General features: G+C 42.4%; 3 non-coding genes across 3 annotated transcripts; all 3 read left to right on the top strand.

Annotated features, from left to right (window-relative positions):
- Window positions 1-5,070: 5,070 nt before the first annotated feature.
- Window positions 5,071-5,270, top strand: LOC130304530 (U2 spliceosomal RNA). Its single transcript, XR_008854286.1, has one exon. It is a non-coding gene; the product is annotated as a U2 spliceosomal RNA (small nuclear RNA).
- A 2,093-nt stretch (window positions 5,271-7,363) lies between these two features.
- Window positions 7,364-7,554, top strand: LOC130304506 (U2 spliceosomal RNA). Its single transcript, XR_008854265.1, has one exon. It is a non-coding gene; the product is annotated as a U2 spliceosomal RNA (small nuclear RNA).
- A 2,082-nt stretch (window positions 7,555-9,636) lies between these two features.
- LOC130304518 (U2 spliceosomal RNA) lies at window positions 9,637-9,827 on the top strand. The gene has a single exon (XR_008854276.1). It is a non-coding gene; the product is annotated as a U2 spliceosomal RNA (small nuclear RNA).
- Window positions 9,828-14,056: the final 4,229 nt, after the last annotated feature.

Here is a 14,056-nt window from a genome sequence, read left to right on the forward strand (position 1 = left end):
GTGTGTGTTTCCTATGCAGATCCTAAGCCCAGTGTCACATGCAAGTAGGAGGAGTAAGAAGGGTTCCTGGCAAATCCGGGTTATGGATTGCATTTAAAAAGGCCCCGTGGGAGTGCAATGGGCCCCTGTCTTGCTGCTTAGCAATAATGGTATGGGTTTAGGTTCTGCTGTGTGTACTGGTGGTTGACTGCCCCCCAGCCCAGAGTGTGCATGGAAAATTGTCTGGCAGCCTCCCTGACAGCAAGCAGTGATAGTGCCCATGAAGGGGACCTTGTTGGGCCCGCCCCTTTCACGGTTATCGCTTCTCGGCCTTTTGGCTAAGATCTTGTATCTTGTCAAGGGGCTCTGAGTTCGTCGAACCTTCGGCCTTGAGGCATCGGCGGTTTTTTAGCCGTCTTAAGCCTCATGCTGCTATAGGAGGAGGACTTACAAAGAACGGGAAGGCGATCCCCCATGGCGACCCTTAGGTTTGCTGCGCATACTGAAACTCGGATTAAGAACACCTTCCGTATTGAAGTGGATGAGGAGAAAAAGGAGAAGATGACTTTGGAATTTTTTGTCAAGAGAATTATGCTGGATTTATTGCACATTCAGAGAGAAGATGTGTTTTGCCTAAAAGACCCAGGTAAAGGACTTTTCATTCTTACCTTGACTTCCGCATCTGCATGTGACCATATGTTTGAGAAAGTTCGGGAGCTTGCCAATGAGGAGGATATGAAAGGACTTGTTTTCATTGCTCTATATTCTAATGGCGATGTTCCACTGGTGGTTACTATGCACGATCCATACGTGGATATAAGAGACATTGTCTTATTTTTAAACCAATATTGTGCGGAAGTCAAATACTCTCATAAAATAATGAATGCAATGGACTTTTGGACTGGAAAGCATAAGTTTGCTGTTAAGTTCAGAGAAGATGTGAGAGGAATTGGAGGTCTGTGTCGCCCACCTGCAAATTTTTTAATTGGGCGTAAACGTGGCTATTTATTCTACCCTGGGATGCCGTATTATTGCAGGAAATGCCATGAATATGGTCATACACAAGAATCTTGCAAAGAGGAAGTGGTTATTTGCAAAAGATGTGGCCAAAAAGGCCACACCACTTTGGACTGTCAAAATGAGATTCTGTGTAATGTGTGTAAGCAGAAAGGACACGCTTTTAAGGATTGTCCTCAACGCTCCTGGGCCAATATTGTGGCTACGTCGGCTGGTCCCTCGATGAGGAAGAGCTCCATGGATGCTGTGCCTGTGCCTAAGACCCATACCCTGAAAGTGATGCCTGAGTCTTCTGCTACCGGAATTCCTGTGATACCTGCTGTGGCTCATGTCTCCAAAAGCATTGTGTCCCCGGGGAAGGTCGTGGGACCTGAGACAGAAGTGAGGGGTTCTCCTCTCATGGAAGTTGAGGGTCCTGGACCGCCCAGAAGGGATACAGAGGAGATGGATGTAGAAGAACGGCGAAAGAGGAAAAGCAGAGACCGGAAAGAGGAAAAGGGCCTTAACATCAAAAGGAGTGGTCGAGTTAGTGCGGACGAGGGGAACGTGGAGATTGTCTGCCAAAAGGTTATAACAGCATCCGACCCTGTTAATATTGAGGAATTTGTGTCACCACCTACAGATTGGGGTTCTTTGTCTGAGGATAATGAATGACCCAGGAGCTACCAAGTGTTAATATCTCCTCCTTCAATGTGAGGAGTTTGAAGAGCCCAGAGAGGAGGGCTGCTTTATTTTCTTTCTTGTCTTCTTTGCCTACAGACATTTTATTTTTACAGGAATGTGCCATTGATTATGATATCAATTATTCATCTTTGAGATCTGAATGGACTCTTGGCCCGTCTGTGTGGTCAGGGGATAATGAGAGGAAAGTGACTGGTGTTGGCATACTGTTCAAGAGCAGTGAGTATAAAGTTACCTCCTTCACAGACATTGTACCCGGTAGAGCCCTGCTCGTTCATATTATTTATAATGACATGAATATGAGACTTTTAAATGTATATGCCTCTCCAGATAAGGATGAAAGATCTGATTTATTAGAGAAAATTCAGTTTTATTTACCGGGTTCATCCCCGCTTATCATCGCTGGTGATTTTAATTGTATAATGGCAGGAGAGGAGCGGGCTGGAGGATCTGAACAAAGGAAAGATAAGACTGAAAAACAACTAAAGGATTTTATAGTTGATTTTAATTTAAAAGATTTGTGGAGAACCTCTTTCCCTAATGACCCTGGGTATACCTGGGGGAATAGCCTTTATATGTCAAGGATTGATTATATTTTTGCTTCTGGATTTGCATTTTATGGGAACATGCAATTGACTTCTACCTTTTTTTCAGATCATAAGATTTTATCTGCTACATGTAAGTTTGATGGGGTTTGCAGAGCCAAAGGAGTCTGGCGTCTGAATGTCTCTTTGCTTGAAGATGAAGAAATTAAATGTAATTTTATCTATCTTTTTAAAAAATTGCAGAACTCAAGGACTAATTTTAATTCTCTTTTAGCATGGTGGGAATTCTGCAAGGTAAAATTTAAAGAGTATTTTATTAAGATGGGTGTTAAAAAAACAAAAGAGAAATTGAAATGGTATAGAGATCTTAACACAAAACTACAAACCTATTATCAACTCAAAGAGCTGGGTGTATATGTAGACGATCTGATTTTAAGTGTTAAAAGTGATATTCAGAAGGCTATAACTAACAAAGGGAAAGAAATAATTTTTAACTCCAAAGTTGAATGTAAAGAGAAGGATGAAAAGTGTACAAGATTCTTTTTTAAAAAGGTAATGGAAACAAAAAAGTTAATGATTAACATTGAGGATGAAACTACTAATGTAGGAATGTTATCCAAAGCTAAATCCTTTTATCAAGATCTGTTTAATGAGAAACCCATTGATATATCTGCTGCTAATTTTCTCCTAAGCACTTTAGATTGTGGTTTAAGTAAGGAGGACCAAGATGCACTTTGCACAGAAGTAAGATGCCAAGAATTAGAAATTGCTGCTAAAAGTTTATCCACAGGTAAAACACCAGGTTCTGATGGACTTCCTGTAGAGTTTTATAAAACCTTTTGGGAAATTTTTAAAGATGATTTGCTTAATATTTTTAAGGAGGCTTTTAATTCTGATGTTCTACCTTTATCTTGGAGGAGTGGTATAGTGTCTCTGATCCCCAAAAAGGGGGATAGGAACAGCTTAGAAAATTGGAGACCAATTACGCTTCTTAATGTTGATTATAAGATTATGTCAAAAATTTTTGTTAACAGAATGAAGCCATTTTTGCACAAGGTCATCCATGTGGATCAGGTATGTGGTGTCCCAGGAAGGAGTGTAGCTGAACCTTTAAATGCTATTAGGGACGTCATATGGTATCAGCAAGAGCGGAATCAAAATATAGCCATTCTATCTCTAGATTTTCATAAAGCGTTCGATAGAGTATCACATTGTTTTTTATGGATGGTTTTACAACGCATGGGTTTTCCTAACATACTTATTAAGCAAATTGCTCTCTTATATAAAGGTTCTTTTAGCAGGATTTTAATAAATGGTTTCCTTACAGATTTTATTAATTTATCATCAGGGGTAAAGCAAGGCTGCCCTCTGTCTCCTATACTGTTTATATGTGCAATAGAACCTCTGTTAAACTTAATAAGGAATGATAAAATAATAAAAGGAGTGCCAGTTCCTGGAGGTAATAATGCCACCCTTAAAGTGTGTGGCTATATGGATGATATTAATGTTTTTTGTGAAAGTTCCTTCTCTTTACAAAGAGTTGTTGATGTTACTGATTTCTTTTGTAAAGCTTCTGCTTTTAAACTTAATTTATCTAAATGTGACTGTTTTTATATAGGTAAATGGGAAAACGTGCAAATACCAAACCTAAAATTACAGTCAGAAAAAATAAAAATCCTTGGAGTCATCTTTGATAAAAATAACAATGGTGAGGAAAGTTGGCTAATGGTAAAAGAAAAGGTAAAGAAGAAAGTAGACTTTTGGTCCCTTAGGAAATTATCTTTAGAAGGTAAAATTTTGGTGATTAAGGCTATGCTAATACCCATTATGCTCTATTTAAATATGATTTATCCTCCTAATGAACTTATGTCTAGGCAACTTCAGAGGATTCTCTTTGAGTTTCTATGGAGTTCTAAAGCAGAAAAATTAAAAAGAGATATTATGTATAAGTCACAAAAAAATGGAGGAAAACAGGTTCCCTGTATTAGAAAATTTTTATACTTAAGGTTTTTTAGTTGGTGTTTTAGGGGACTTTTTATGAAAAGTGTATGGTCCTGTTTTTTAAAGTACTCTGCGGGACATATTTTTAGAAGAAGAAAATGGGTGTTTTTATCATTATCTTCTCCTGTACTTTTAACTCCGCCTAAACATTATGCCATGTTAGAAAAAATAATACGTATGTATAACCTTAAAGACTTTGACTTGTTAACCTTGAGGGATGCTCGCAAGATAGAAGTACAGTTAAATTTGCAAGAAGAAATATGTATGGTCTCTAATTTTTCTTATAATAGGTGTGTACAAATATGGAAAAAGGTAAACGAGCCATATCTTTTTAATGAGCACAAGGATTTAGCATGGATGATTATCCATGAGTGTCTTCCGGTAAGATTTTTCCAATATAGAAGAGGTCTAAATGCTGTATGTGTCTGTCCCCGGGAAAATTGCAATATAGATGAAACTGTTTTGCACCTTTTCTGGAATTGTTATTTTGCACAAAAGGTTTTTAGACTAATTGGTTCTTTATTGAAATTCCTAACAGGTCTAAAAGTTTTAAATCATGAAGTTGTTTTATATGGCAAAAGTGATGGAGTTACGAAAGAAAAAGAGAGAATTTTGTGGATTTTTATCAACTGTACAAAAAATGTATTATGGAAAGTTCGTAATATTCTTGTCTTCAAAAGAGATTTTATTTGTGAAAAAGAATGTTTGAAGATGATATACAGTGAAGTTTACTTGTACTATTTAATTGATAAAAAGAGATTTGGGCAGAAAAAAGCATTAGCTATGTGGAATTTACATTTATGGAAAACAGTATTTGAAGTATTGTAAAAATTTTCTTGTGATGTATTTAAGTTTTTGAGTTTTTTCAATAAAAATGTAAAAAAAAAAAAAAAATCTGTTCTTATCAGTTTAATATCTGATACGTCCCCTATCTGGGGACCATATATTAAATGGATTTTTGAGAACGGGGGCCGATTTCGAAGCTTGCTTCCGTCGCCCTATGCATTGACCCGATATGGCAGTATCTTCGGGTACAGTGCACCACCCCCTTACAGGGTTAAAAAGAAAGATTCCTACTTTCATTGCTACCTGCTTGCTGGCTAGCCAGCTAGCCAGCCCTGTGGGCCTTGCTGCTGCTGCAGCCAAAAAACAAAAGGTGGTGCTGCTGCTGCTTCTGCTGCTTCTGCTTCTGCTTGTGTCTGGCCCCTGTTGGAGCGTCCAGGCACAGGACTTCTGCTGCTGCTGACTAAATGGCCTCCTTAATTGGATCATTTGAGTAGCCAGCACACCTGTGCAGGTAGGGCATGACATGATAGGCAGCTGCCTTGATAGCGGGTGGGTGCTGAATGTTCCTAATTGACAAAATAAGATTAATGCTTATGAAGAAATATAAAATCTCATCCCTTCCCCAATATCGCGCCACACCCCTACCCCTTAATTCCCTGGTTGAACGTGATGGACATATGTCTTTTTTCGACCGTACTAACTATGTAACTATGTAACATAACATGGGGGGGGGGGGGGGGTCTCCTGGCTGTTCACACAGGTGTGTCATTGCTGTACATTGACCATGCATTGCTTCTGTGGTATTGCAAAGGCAAAGACAAATGCTTCCAGCCATCCATTGCACTAATGGATTGGTCATCAGCTGGCTGTCTATGTCCCGCATCAATATAGACCAAAGTACAGAGGGTTAGGCTATGCTATTGTGCACCTACCTGATGCATCAGAAGGTGCGAGGCCCTTGCTAAATTCTGTGCACAGACTTTGAGATCTATGCTTTAGACTGTATCTAAACCTGCTCCAACATGGACTGACATTCTGGCCTACTTTCAGCCGATGCGACTTGTCTGTCGCTGAACAGTCGCTTTTTATGTATTCAGCACCTATGTATAATGTTGTAAAAATGCTCTAGAAGCTAAAGTCGCAGAAATGTCACACATATTTGGCCTGCAACTTTCTGTGCGACAAATTCAGACAGGAAAAATCAGTATAAATCCTTAGAAAATTATCCCCCAGTGTCTCCATCTGCTGGCGGTATTGAATAAGCATTGCTGCACTGATGGGGTATGCATTAGACGAAAAAAAAGAAGAAAAAGAAGAATAATACGCCCAGAAAAGAGGCGAAAAGGAGAAAAACGTAAAAAAACGTGAAAAAAAAGTAAGAGGAAGAGAAGGGAAAAAAAGGTGGAAATGGGTTTAAAAGTGATTTCGGCGGAGAAATATATATATATATATATATATATATATATATATATATATATATATGCGCACACACACACATAGATATAAACGTATTCTCCGTTGAGATATTGCAGCCGCTGCTGTGTCCAGGCCCAGGAGCCTTAGCACTGTGCTGTGATGTCACTCAATACCACTGACATCACTAGGTGTAAACAACATCTCTCCTTTGCTGTGTATGTGACTATGGAGCTGTTTGGTGATGTCGTCTATTACGGCCTTCATAGAAGCAACAGGAGATTGTTGCATCCATCTTGAACCCTCAGAACTACAGTGCTATGATGTCACTCACTTCCACAGGCCTTGCAGAGTGTAAACAACAACAACCCAGCTTTGTTGTGTATGTAACCAAAGGGATTTGTGATGTCACCTAGAACCTTCACAGCAGCGACAGCTTTATGAGGAGCATCAGCACTGCTCTGCCTGAGCAGAACCATCACCGCCATAGGTTGTCAAATAACCCGGATTTAACCCACACAGGTAAGTCCAATGGGGTGCAGGCATGTCCTCTATGCTTACAGCTTCCCGTGGGTGTTGGTTTGATACCGTTTGGGGACAGCCAAGGAGGCATCTGCAGGCAACAAAGGTAGGTGTGTGCTTGTGTGTGTGTTTCCTATGCAGATCCTAAGCCCAGTGTCACATGCAAGTAGGAGGAGTAAGAAGGGTTCCTGGCAAATCCGGGTTATGGATTGCATTTAAAAAGGCCCCGTGGGAGTGCAATGGGCCCCTGTCTTGCTGCTTAGCAATAATGGTATGGGTTTAGGTTCTGCTGTGTGTACTGGTGGTTGACTGCCCCCCAGCCCAGAGTGTGCATGGAAAATTGTCTGGCAGCCTCCCTGACAGCAAGCAGTGATAGTGCCCATGAAGGGGACCTTGTTGGGCCCGCCCCTTTCACGGTTATCGCTTCTCGGCCTTTTGGCTAAGATCAAGTGTAGTATCTGTTCTTATCAGTTTAATATCTGATACGTCCCCTATCTGGGGACCATATATTAAATGGATTTTTGAGAACGGGGGCCGATTTCGAAGCTTGCTTCCGTCGCCCTATGCATTGACCCGATATGGCAGTATCTTCGGGTACAGTGCACCACCCCCTTACAGGGTTAAAAAGAAAGATTCCTACTTTCATTGCTACCTGCTTGCTGGCTAGCCAGCTAGCCAGCCCTGTGGGCCTTGCTGCTGCTGCAGCCAAAAAACAAAAGGTGGTGCTGCTGCTGCTTCTGCTGCTTCTGCTTCTGCTTGTGTCTGGCCCCTGTTGGAGCGTCCAGGCACAGGACTTCTGCTGCTGCTGACTAAATGGCCTCCTTAATTGGATCATTTGAGTAGCCAGCACACCTGTGCAGGTAGGGCATGACATGATAGGCAGCTGCCTTGATAGCGGGTGGGTGCTGAATGTTCCTAATTGACAAAATAAGATTAATGCTTATGAAGAAATATAAAATCTCATCCCTTCCCCAATATCGCGCCACACCCCTACCCCTTAATTCCCTGGTTGAACGTGATGGACATATGTCTTTTTTCGACCGTACTAACTATGTAACTATGTAACATAACATGGGGGGGGGGGTCTCCTGGCTGTTCACACAGGTGTGTCATTGCTGTACATTGACCATGCATTGCTTCTGTGGTATTGCAAAGGCAAAGACAAATGCTTCCAGCCATCCATTGCACTAATGGATTGGTCATCAGCTGGCTGTCTATGTCCCGCATCAATATAGACCAAAGTACAGAGGGTTAGGCTATGCTATTGTGCACCTACCTGATGCATCAGAAGGTGCGAGGCCCTTGCTAAATTCTGTGCACAGACTTTGAGATCTATGCTTTAGACTGTATCTAAACCTGCTCCAACATGGACTGACATTCTGGCCTACTTTCAGCCGATGCGACTTGTCTGTCGCTGAACAGTCGCTTTTTATGTATTCAGCACCTATGTATAATGTTGTAAAAATGCTCTAGAAGCTAAAGTCGCAGAAATGTCACACATATTTGGCCTGCAACTTTCTGTGCGACAAATTCAGACAGGAAAAATCAGTATAAATCCTTAGAAAATTATCCCCCAGTGTCTCCATCTGCTGGCGGTATTGAATAAGCATTGCTGCACTGATGGGGTATGCATTAGACGAAAAAAAAGAAGAAAAAGAAGAATAATACGCCCAGAAAAGAGGCGAAAAGGAGAAAAACGTAAAAAAACGTGAAAAAAAAGTAAGAGGAAGAGAAGGGAAAAAAAGGTGGAAATGGGTTTAAAAGTGATTTCGGCGGAGAAATATATATATATATATATATATATATATATATATATATATGCGCACACACACACATAGATATAAACGTATTCTCCGTTGAGATATTGCAGCCGCTGCTGTGTCCAGGCCCAGGAGCCTTAGCACTGTGCTGTGATGTCACTCAATACCACTGACATCACTAGGTGTAAACAACATCTCTCCTTTGCTGTGTATGTGACTATGGAGCTGTTTGGTGATGTCGTCTATTACGGCCTTCATAGAAGCAACAGGAGATTGTTGCATCCATCTTGAACCCTCAGAACTACAGTGCTATGATGTCACTCACTTCCACAGGCCTTGCAGAGTGTAAACAACAACAACCCAGCTTTGTTGTGTATGTAACCAAAGGGATTTGTGATGTCACCTAGAACCTTCACAGCAGCGACAGCTTTATGAGGAGCATCAGCACTGCTCTGCCTGAGCAGAACCATCACCGCCATAGGTTGTCAAATAACCCGGATTTAACCCACACAGGTAAGTCCAATGGGGTGCAGGCATGTCCTCTATGCTTACAGCTTCCCGTGGGTGTTGGTTTGATACCGTTTGGGGACAGCCAAGGAGGCATCTGCAGGCAACAAAGGTAGGTGTGTGCTTGTGTGTGTGTTTCCTATGCAGATCCTAAGCCCAGTGTCACATGCAAGTAGGAGGAGTAAGAAGGGTTCCTGGCAAATCCGGGTTATGGATTGCATTTAAAAAGGCCCCGTGGGAGTGCAATGGGCCCCTGTCTTGCTGCTTAGCAATAATGGTATGGGTTTAGGTTCTGCTGTGTGTACTGGTGGTTGACTGCCCCCCAGCCCAGAGTGTGCATGGAAAATTGTCTGGCAGCCTCCCTGACAGCAAGCAGTGATAGTGCCCATGAAGGGGACCTTGTTGGGCCCGCCCCTTTCACCGTTATCGCTTCTCGGCCTTTTGGCTAAGATCAAGTGTAGTATCTGTTCTTATCAGTTTAATATCTGATACGTCCCCTATCTGGGGACCATATATTAAATGGATTTTTGAGAACGGGGGCCGATTTCGAAGCTTGCTTCCGTCGCCCTATGCATTGACCCGATATGGCAGTATCTTCGGGTACAGTGCACCACCCCCTTACAGGGTTAAAAAGAAAGATTCCTACTTTCATTGCTACCTGCTTGCTGGCTAGCCAGCTAGCCAGCCCTGTGGGCCTTGCTGCTGCTGCAGCCAAAAAACAAAAGGTGGTGCTGCTGCTGCTTCTGCTGCTTCTGCTTCTGCTTGTGTCTGGCCCCTGTTGGAGCGTCCAGGCACAGGACTTCTGCTGCTGCTGACTAAATGGCCTCCTTAATTGGATCATTTGAGTAGCCAGCACACCTGTGCAGGTAGGGCATGACATGATAGGCAGCTGCCTTGATAGCGGGTGGGTGCTGAATGTTCCTAATTGACAAAATAAGATTAATGCTTATGAAGAAATATAAAATCTCATCCCTTCCCCAATATCGCGCCACACCCCTACCCCTTAATTCCCTGGTTGAACGTGATGGACATATGTCTTTTTTCGACCGTACTAACTATGTAACTATGTAACATAACATGGGGGGGGGGGGGGGGGGTCTCCTGGCTGTTCACACAGGTGTGTCATTGCTGTACATTGACCATGCATTGCTTCTGTGGTATTGCAAAGGCAAAGACAAATGCTTCCAGCCATCCATTGCACTAATGGATTGGTCATCAGCTGGCTGTCTATGTCCCGCATCAATATAGACCAAAGTACAGAGGGTTAGGCTATGCTATTGTGCACCTACCTGATGCATCAGAAGGTGCGAGGCCCTTGCTAAATTCTGTGCACAGACTTTGAGATCTATGCTTTAGACTGTATCTAAACCTGCTCCAACATGGACTGACATTCTGGCCTACTTTCAGCCGATGCGACTTGTCTGTCGCTGAACAGTCGCTTTTTATGTATTCAGCACCTATGTATAATGTTGTAAAAATGCTCTAGAAGCTAAAGTCGCAGAAATGTCACACATATTTGGCCTGCAACTTTCTGTGCGACAAATTCAGACAGGAAAAATCAGTATAAATCCTTAGAAAATTATCCCCCAGTGTCTCCATCTGCTGGCGGTATTGAATAAGCATTGCTGCACTGATGGGGTATGCATTAGACGAAAAAAAAGAAGAAAAAGAAGAATAATACGCCCAGAAAAGAGGCGAAAAGGAGAAAAACGTAAAAAAACGTGAAAAAAAAGTAAGAGGAAGAGAAGGGAAAAAAAGGTGGAAATGGGTTTAAAAGTGATTTCGGCGGAGAAATATATATATATATATATATATATATATATATATATATATATGCGCACACACACACATAGATATAAACGTATTCTCCGTTGAGATATTGCAGCCGCTGCTGTGTCCAGGCCCAGGAGCCTTAGCACTGTGCTGTGATGTCACTCAATACCACTGACATCACTAGGTGTAAACAACATCTCTCCTTTGCTGTGTATGTGACTATGGAGCTGTTTGGTGATGTCGTCTATTACGGCCTTCATAGAAGCAACAGGAGATTGTTGCATCCATCTTGAACCCTCAGAACTACAGTGCTATGATGTCACTCACTTCCACAGGCCTTGCAGAGTGTAAACAACAACAACCCAGCTTTGTTGTGTATGTAACCAAAGGGATTTGTGATGTCACCTAGAACCTTCACAGCAGCGACAGCTTTATGAGGAGCATCAGCACTGCTCTGCCTGAGCAGAACCATCACCGCCATAGGTTGTCAAATAACCCGGATTTAACCCACACAGGTAAGTCCAATGGGGTGCAGGCATGTCCTCTATGCTTACAGCTTCCCGTGGGTGTTGGTTTGATACCGTTTGGGGACAGCCAAGGAGGCATCTGCAGGCAACAAAGGTAGGTGTGTGCTTGTGTGTGTGTTTCCTATGCAGATCCTAAGCCCAGTGTCACATGCAAGTAGGAGGAGTAAGAAGGGTTCCTGGCAAATCCGGGTTATGGATTGCATTTAAAAAGGCCCCGTGGGAGTGCAATGGGCCCCTGTCTTGCTGCTTAGCAATAATGGTATGGGTTTAGGTTCTGCTGTGTGTACTGGTGGTTGACTGCCCCCCAGCCCAGAGTGTGCATGGAAAATTGTCTGGCAGCCTCCCTGACAGCAAGCAGTGATAGTGCCCATGAAGGGGACCTTGTTGGGCCCGCCCCTTTCACGGTTATCGCTTCTCGGCCTTTTGGCTCCGATCAAGTGTAAACTTGGTCTGGGTCAGGGGTGCGGGTGTTCTGCTGAGCAGGAATCCGGAGTGGTGATCTTACTGTGGAATCGACAGACAAGAGAAGAACAATGGCTGGAAAGGAATACCTCCCTGCGATTGAGAAGACTGTACGTTTTGTGGTGGAAACTTCTGACCGGGGTAAGAATCGGATTGAGTACATTGGACATGAACTTGTGGAGAAATTGGGTGGTTTTGGCATGGATAGTTTGTTCTGTGTGCAAGAGAATAGGAAGCAAGGAATATATGATGTGTCCTTCATCTATGAAGCTGATTGCCAGAACTTCTATGAATGTTTGAAAAGAAATGCCAATAACCCTGTCTTGGAAAATGTAAAGTTTTTTCCTCTGTTTGAGATGGGAGTGAAGACTCTGTTTGTACATATGTACAATCCATTCTTAGACCCGGATATGATTAAGAACTTTCTAAGTATCTACTGTGAAAGTGTCCAAGGGGGAGTGAAGCAAACTAGTAGTTTGGGTGTGTTTAATGGCACATGGAAGTTCTTTGTAAAACTGAAGCTGGATCCTGGGAGCATTGGTGGAGTGAAACACCCACCGGCCAATTTTTCAATCGCCGGAAACCGGGGTTATGTCTATTATTATGGCCAGCCATTGTTTTGCCGTGATTGTTTGCTGTTTGGACATGTTAAAGAGGCTTGTCCAGGTAATAAGAAGTGCCGAAATTGTAAAATGCCAGGGCATGAAGCGGGAGCTTGTCCACAGCCCAGAACTTGTGATCTTTGTGGCCTTGTTGGACATGTGTATAGAAATTGTCCGGAGGTGGCTAAAAGGGAGAAGGAGAAAGAGGCCAGAAAAGATTTGGCAATTAAAAAAAGGGAAAAGGCAAAGGCAGACATGGCAGAAAAGAGTGTGATTGCTATTATTGAGAAAGCAACGGTGGTGGAAGAGAAGGTGCAGGAGGAGATTGAAGAGGAGATGGAGGAGGAGGTGAGAATTGAAGAGGTGCCTAGTCCTCAGGTGTCTGGCACTCAAAAAGTTGAATGGTCGAATTCAGAAGAGGAAAGTGCTAAAGAGAGAGAGGAAGATCTTTTTCGTCCCCCACGGAAGGCGGCGAGAGGTGCCAGTGGTGAAAAGATGGAGCAGACGGTGGTGGAGACGAGTAATCGTTTTGCCGCAATATCTGAGGGTGAAATGGATAAATGCATTGGAGAAGAAACTTCTCCCTCGACACTGAGCCGTAAAGTTCATTAACTCTCTTCTAGGTTTTTTCTTCCTATGGGTTGTTATTTGATTTGATATGTCTTTTTCGGTTAGTTTGTCAAATGTTAGAGTCTTTAAAAATAAGAATAGAAGAGCGGCCATTCTGGAGGAATTGGCAGGAACTAATAATGACATAATTTGTCTACAGGAATGTGGATTGGATTTTCCTCCAAAAAAGGAGGAGTGGAGATATGGACCAGCAGTGTGGTCTTGCTCTAATGTAAATAGAAATGATGGAGTTGGGGTTTTGTTTAGGAATAATAAGTTTAAAGTTTGTAGTCAAATGGTGTTAAGGGAAGGAAGGTGTGTGTTGGTGGAGGTTGGGTTACATGGGTTTAAGTTTAAGTTAATTAATGTTTATGCACCTGTGAATAAGGAGGAGAGGGTGGGTTTGTTTGAAATAATTAAGGGGTTTTTGTCTGGGAAGGAACCAGTGTTGTTAGTAGGTGATTTCAACTGTGAGATTGGGAGGGATGCGGATGTTTCTGGAAATATGCTTAAGAGTATGGTGAGTGATTTCAAGTTAAGAGATGTGGTTGAAGTGTGTGGTGTGAATCCTGTGTTAGCAACATATCATGCTGAGAGTGGAAGGAGTGAGTCAAGATTAGATATGTGTTTTGTGTCCAAAATGATAGGATGTATGTGGTATAAGCAAGAGAGAGTGATTTATTCTGATCATGAGCGTGTGAGTTGTGGTTTGGTGTTGGATGAGATTTGCATAAGTGGGAGGGGTTACTGGAAGCTTAATGTGAAACTGTTGGATGAAAAGGAGGTATATGATAGGTATATTAAGAAGTATAAGTTATGGTGTGAGAAGAAAAAAGAATTTTTGGATTTATTGTGTTGGTGGGAGTGGGTTA

This window comes from Hyla sarda, unplaced genomic scaffold (genome assembly GCF_029499605.1).
Source record: "Hyla sarda isolate aHylSar1 unplaced genomic scaffold, aHylSar1.hap1 scaffold_1279, whole genome shotgun sequence".
Lineage (NCBI taxonomy): Eukaryota > Metazoa > Chordata > Amphibia > Anura > Hylidae > Hyla > Hyla sarda.